A 6,231-nucleotide genomic window follows, 5' to 3' on the forward strand; every position below is an offset into this window, starting at 1 on the left:
AGACAGAGAGGAGACAGGGGAGACAGGGCAGACAGAGAGGAGACAGGAAGGAGACGTACAGTATGTGAGACAGAGGGGAGAGACAGGAGGGAGACATCATGTTCTACAGGTTAACTCAACCCTTCAGTTCTTGGCTGGTTGATGTCTCTGAAACAGCTAGTGATTTACAGACTGAAGCGGTCCAACACTCTTAACACACCCACAGAGAGAGACTCTGATTCTGCAGCTGTAGGGCAAAGCACACAAACACACACACAGTTCTTGGACTGAGTCTCCTACCTCTGTCACCCGAGGGTTAAACACAACAGGAGCGGCAGGACTACAAGGACATGACACACCCACACAGGCTGGCCTGCACCTGCCTGAGACACTGTTTGTCTTGCCTGTGTTTGATATGCTGCCTAAATAGGCCGACTCCCTAATGAAAAAACGACATGAAATCGCTTCTTAAGGCGTCAGCATGCGTCAGTTCGTCTGGCGCCTTGCCGAACTCGTGGCGGCCTAGTGTGCTCGCATGCTCCCTTAAAAGACCTTCACTTGAAAAACCACAATAGTACTGTTTGTCCATTTTGAGATGCCATTTAGAGGTGCCTCAAAATAGTCGGAATTCATCTAAGATAACGCAATAAATCTGTCATTAATTTTGACGTTTTTGCCAMRGAGATCTTAGTCGTGCAATTTTACATCCAACTAAGATGTTTGGTGTATTTCTCAATGAAAKAATGTGCATGAAAASGAGTCGTCTCTCGTTGAACGACAACAAASACTTTATTGAAGAATCYCTACTGTTGACCAATCACTGACGAAGGGGCGTAGACTTCGGCTTGCCTCAAGAAAAGATGCTGTTTGCCCGAACAGCCGAAAAAAACTCTTACCGAAGTCCAAAATGAACAAAAAACCTCCAAAATGTCATCGTAATATATGAGCGGTTTCGGCTGGGAAGCATGCGGACGCCTTAAGACTGSCTGTYTGTGTTGTGCTTATGTTTCCGATAGCCTCACTGTTACAACAGACCAAGACGTTTACAACATGTCTACCGTGTCTCCTGTACAACGTCTCCAAGTCTGTAGACTACACCAGACAAAGACGTGAGATCGTGGCCGCGGGGGGGGGCGGGGGGGCGAGAGGGCCTCATGTGCAGGCCCTCTCGGACCTTTAGGTGTCAGGACGACGGACTAGGAAAGGTCGAGACTGCAGCCAGACCGTTAAGGAACCACTTGTAAAGTCTATAAAGGACCGCAATCACATAAACACCCCAGCGACCTCTGACCCCTAACAACAATTACAATACCACCCTACCCACCCTGAAACACACTTACAGTAAGCACACGTTCAACAGCCTTGAATGGCGTCTCTGTTCCACAGTATAACTGATGTGAAACCGTATCCTGTAGATTTAACTGTGATCAGATACACTCTGTATCTCCAGTTACCGTATCTCTTCAAAAGAAAATCTGGAGGTACTGGGCTACGGTGCAGCTATGTCTTTGATTGTTCAAACACCCACACAACACACTACACAACGGGACAGACAGACAGACAACACAGAGATCTTGGCGTGAATTGAGATCAGACGCATAACTGTAGAATCACGTCACTGAGGTGAAAGAATGGAACTGATATTCTAGACTATCCTGTTTTCCCCGGGCACACACATTCACATCGCTGTGCCACCACGACACGACACACACAACACACACCACACGGACACAACCACACACAGCCACAAGGTAGCACAACACACACACAGTGGTGTTTTCAGACTGGCTGCGAGGGGGAGGCTGCAGAAGCAGTGGGCGCGAGAGCAACAGCCCACCGTCCATGTTTTTCCTGCCAACGCTACACTCAACAGACTGGCTGCTATGTCCAACTCAAACCGTTTGTGTGTGTGTGTGTGTGTGTGTGTGTTGTGTGTGTGTTGTGTGTGGGTGGGTGTGTGTGTGTGTGGGTGGGTGGGTGTTGTTGTGGTGTGTGTGGTGCTGTGTGTGTGTGGGGTGGTTGTGGGTGTGGTGTGTTGTCCTTGCACAACAACACCTGGGATTTCTTCCTATTTCTCTCTGATCTCACTTACATACTTTCTCACTGGAGGAGAGGGAGAGAGGAGCAGAAAGTTGAGTGGGGGATGTAGGGAGAGGTGGGTGACAGTTTAGTCCCTGGAATGTCTAGAGCAGACTGAGAGAGGAGAAAGGCTCTAAATGCAGCCATGTGGGAGAGATGGAATGAAGGTGGAGAGGGTGGGGCGGGGAAAAAGGGAAAGAAAGAGGGAGAATGGATGAAGGTGGAGAGGGTGGGAGGAGGGAGGAAGGGAGTATGGATGAAGTGGGGAGGGTGGGAGGGAGGGAGGAGGAGAGATGATGAAGGTGGAAGGGGTGGGAGGGGAGGGAGGAAGGGGAGATGGATGAAAGTGGGAGGGTGGAGGGAGAAGGAGGGAGGGAGGAAGGGAGAGATGGATGAAGGTGTGGAGGGTGGGAGGGAGAAGGAGAGATGGATGAAGGTGGAGAGGGTGGGAGGGAGGGAGGAAGGGAGAGATGGATGATAGGTGGGGAGGGTGGGGAGGGAGGGAGAAGGGAGAGATGGATGAAGGTGGAGAGGGTGGGAGGAAGGAGAGATTGGATGAGTGGAGGGTTGGGAGGGAGGGAGGGAGAGATGGATTGAAGGTGGGGAGGGGTGGGAAGGAGGAAGGGAGAGATGGATGAAAGGTGGGGAGGGTGGGAGGGAGGAAGGGAGAGTGGATGAAGGTGGGGAGGGTGGGAGGGAGGAAGGGAGAGGATTGGATGAAGGTGGGAGAGGGGTGGGAGGTGAGGGAGGGAGAGATGGATGAAGGTGGGGAGGGTGGGAGGAGGGAGGAAGGGAGAGATGGATGACGGTGGGGAGGTGGGAGGGAGGAAGGGAGAGATTGGATGAAGGTGGAGAGGGTGGGGGAGGGAGGAGGGAGAGATGGATGAAGGTGGAGAGGGTGGGAGGTAGGGAGGAGAGATGGATGAAGGTGGGAGGGGTGGGAGGAGGGAGGAAAGGGAGCAGATGGATGAAGGTGGGGAGGGTGGGAGGAGGAAGGGAGGAGATGGATGAAGGTGGAGAGGGTGGGAGGGGGGAGGGAGAGATGGAAATGAAAGGTGGAGAAGGGTGGGAGGGAGGAAGGAGAGATGGATGAGGTGGAGAGGGTGGGGAGGGACGGAAGGAGAGATGGATGAAGGTGGGGAGGGTGGGAGGGAGGAAGGGAGAGATGATAAACGTGAGAGGGTGGGAGGGAGGAATGGAGAGATGGATGAAAGTAGGGAGGGTTGGGAGGGAGAAGGAGAGATGATGAAGGTGGGGAGGTGGGAGGGAGGGAGGAAGGGAGAAGATGGATGAAGGTGGAGAGGGTGGGAAGGGAGGGAGGAAGGGAGAGATGGATGAAGGTGGGAAGAGAGGGAGGGAGGGAGGGAGGGAGGGAGGGAGGGAGGGAGGAGGGAAGGGAGGGGAGGGAGGGAGGGAAGGGAGGGAGGGGAGGAAAGGAAGGAAGGAAGGAAGGTGAGAGATGGATGAAAGTGGGGAGGGTGGGAGGGAGAGGTGAGAGATGATGAAGGTGGAGAGGGTGGGAGGGAGGGAGGAAGGGAGAGATGGATGAAAGGGGGGAGGGTGGGAGGGAGGAAGGGAGAGAATGGATGAAGTGGGAGGGTGGAGGGAGGAAGGGAAGAGAATGGATGAAGGTGGGGAGGAAGGGAGAGATGGATGAAGGTGGAGAGGGTGAGGGAGGGAGGGAGAGATGGATGAAGGTGGGGAGGGTGGGAGGGAGGGAGAAGGGGAGATGGATGAGGTGGGGAGGGTGGGGAGGGAGGAAGGGAGAGATTGGATGAAGGTGGAGAGGGTGGGAGGGAGGGAGGGGAGAGATGGATGAAAGTGGAGAGGGTGGGAGGGAGAAGGGAGAAGATGGATTGAAGGTGGAGAGGGTGGGAGGGAGGAAGGGAGAGATGGATGGAAGGTGGGGAGGTGTGGGAGGGAGAAGGGAGGGATGGATAAAAGTGGAGAGGTGGGAGGGAGGAAGGGAGAAGATGGATGAAGGTGGGCGAGGGTGGGAGGGAGGAGGGAGAGATGGATGAAGTTGGAGAGGGTGGGGAAGGGAGGAAGGGAAGATGGATGAAGGTGGAGAGGGTGGGAGGGAGAAGGGAGCGATGGATGAGAAGGTGGGGAGGGTGGGAGGGAGGGAGGAAAGGGCGAGATGGATGACGGTGGGGAGGTGTGGAGGGAGGAGGGAGGATGGCAGGAATGTGGGGAGGTGGGAAGGGAGGAGGGAGAGATGGATGAAGGTGGAGAGGTGGGGAGGGAGGGAGCGAAGGGAGAGATGGATGAGGTGGGAGAGGGGGGGAGGGAGGGAGGAAGGGAGAGATGGTACAGGTGGGGAGAGAGGGAGGGGGGAGGAAGGAAGAAGGGAGACGATGGATGAATAGTGGGAGGTGGAGGGAGGAAGGGAGAGATGGATCAAGGTGGAGAGGTGGGAGGGGGAGGAAGGGAGAGATGGATGAGTGGGGGGGTGAGAGGGAGGAAGGGAGAGATGGATGAAGGTGGGAGGGTGGGAGGGAGGAAGGGAGAGATGGATGAAGGGTTGGGGAGGGTTGGGAGGGAGGAAGGGAGAGATGATGAAAGGTGGGGAGGGTGGGAGGGAGGAAGGGAGAGATGGATGAAGGTGGAGAAGGGTGGGAGGGGGAGGGAAGAGATGGATGAAGGTGGGGAAGGGTGGGAGGAGGGAGGAAGGGGAGTGGATGAAGGTGGGGAGGGTGGAGGGAGGAAGGGAGAGATGGATGAAGGTGGAAGGGGGGAGGGAGGCGAGGGAGGGAGAGTGGGATGAGTGGACGAGGGTGGAGGGAGGAAGGGAGAGATTGGATGAAGGTGGAGAGGGTGGAGGGAGGAAGGGAGAGATGGATGAAGTTGGGGAGGGTGGGAGGGAGGAAGGGAGAGGATGGATGAAGGGTGGGGAGGGTGGGAGGGAGGGGAGGAAGGGAGATATGGATGAAGGTGGGGAGGGGTGGGAGGGAGGGAAGAATGGAATGAAGGTGGGGAGGGTGGGAGGGAGGGAGACGATGGATGAAGGTGGGGAGGGTGGGAGGGTGGGAGGGAGGGAGAGATGGATGAAGGTGGGGAGGGTGGGAGGGAGGAAGGGAGGGAGAGATGGATGGAGGTGGGGAGGGTGGATACTGGACAAAAGGGAAAGAGGGAAAGAGAAAGGGGGGAGAGGGGTGAAGAGAGAGGTAGAGAGAGGTAGAGAGAGCAAGGGTGGAGAGAGGTGGTCATATTTTCCCTGAGGAGGGCCTACCTCCCTCGCTCCCTCCTCCTCCTCCATCTCTTCTCATATGTTAAAGTAGTTAGCTCTGCTAGCACCGGCCATTGTGTTCAACTGTGACACTCACTAACTACACAAACACAGAAACAGCCGTCTTGCTCTTCCTCGCTCTCTCTCTCTCTAACTCTTTCTCTCCCTCTCTCTTGCTCTCTCTTCCTCTCTCTTCCCCTCTCTCTCTCTCTAACTCTTTCTCTCTCTCTCTCTCCCTCTCTCTTCCTCTCTCCTAACTACAGTATTTCATCCGTTTCAGAGACACATGGTCCCCCCACATTCACCACTAAAACAGCAACACACACACATACACACACATAAACACACCCACACAYGGTCTGTCAGTCAGTCTGGTAAAGAACTCATTCTCACCACTCAAATGCTCATTCTCACCACTCAAATGCTCATTCTTACTACTCTCTCGGTTTTTACAGAAAATAAAGAAATTCACATTTCCTATATAGTGGTGAGGCCCCGTCGACACAAATGTCCCCCATTGACGAAAGCTTAGCAATAGATCCCGACATTAGCATTGACCTTTAGGCCAGTGTTCAATCAATTGTAGATAATAGTTTCCAGATAGCAGATAGTCTTTATTTGCACAGCAGCAGGAAAGAGACGTGACTGATCTGAGGCCAGAGGGAAAAATAACAATAAAACATATTTAGCTTCGGTCTAAAATCCTCCTCCTGAATTCCTCTCCCATTCATGCTGTCACTGAGCCACCAACACACACCACACTACACTAACACACACACTACACACTGCACTAACACACACTACACTAACACACACACTACACACTGCACTAACACACACTACACTAACACACACACTAACACACTGCACTAACACACACTACACTAACACACACACTACACACTGCACCAACACACACTACACTAACACACACACTACACACT

This window comes from Salvelinus sp. IW2-2015, unplaced genomic scaffold, assembly GCF_002910315.2.
Source record: "Salvelinus sp. IW2-2015 unplaced genomic scaffold, ASM291031v2 Un_scaffold3125, whole genome shotgun sequence".
Lineage (NCBI taxonomy): Eukaryota > Metazoa > Chordata > Actinopteri > Salmoniformes > Salmonidae > Salvelinus > Salvelinus sp. IW2-2015.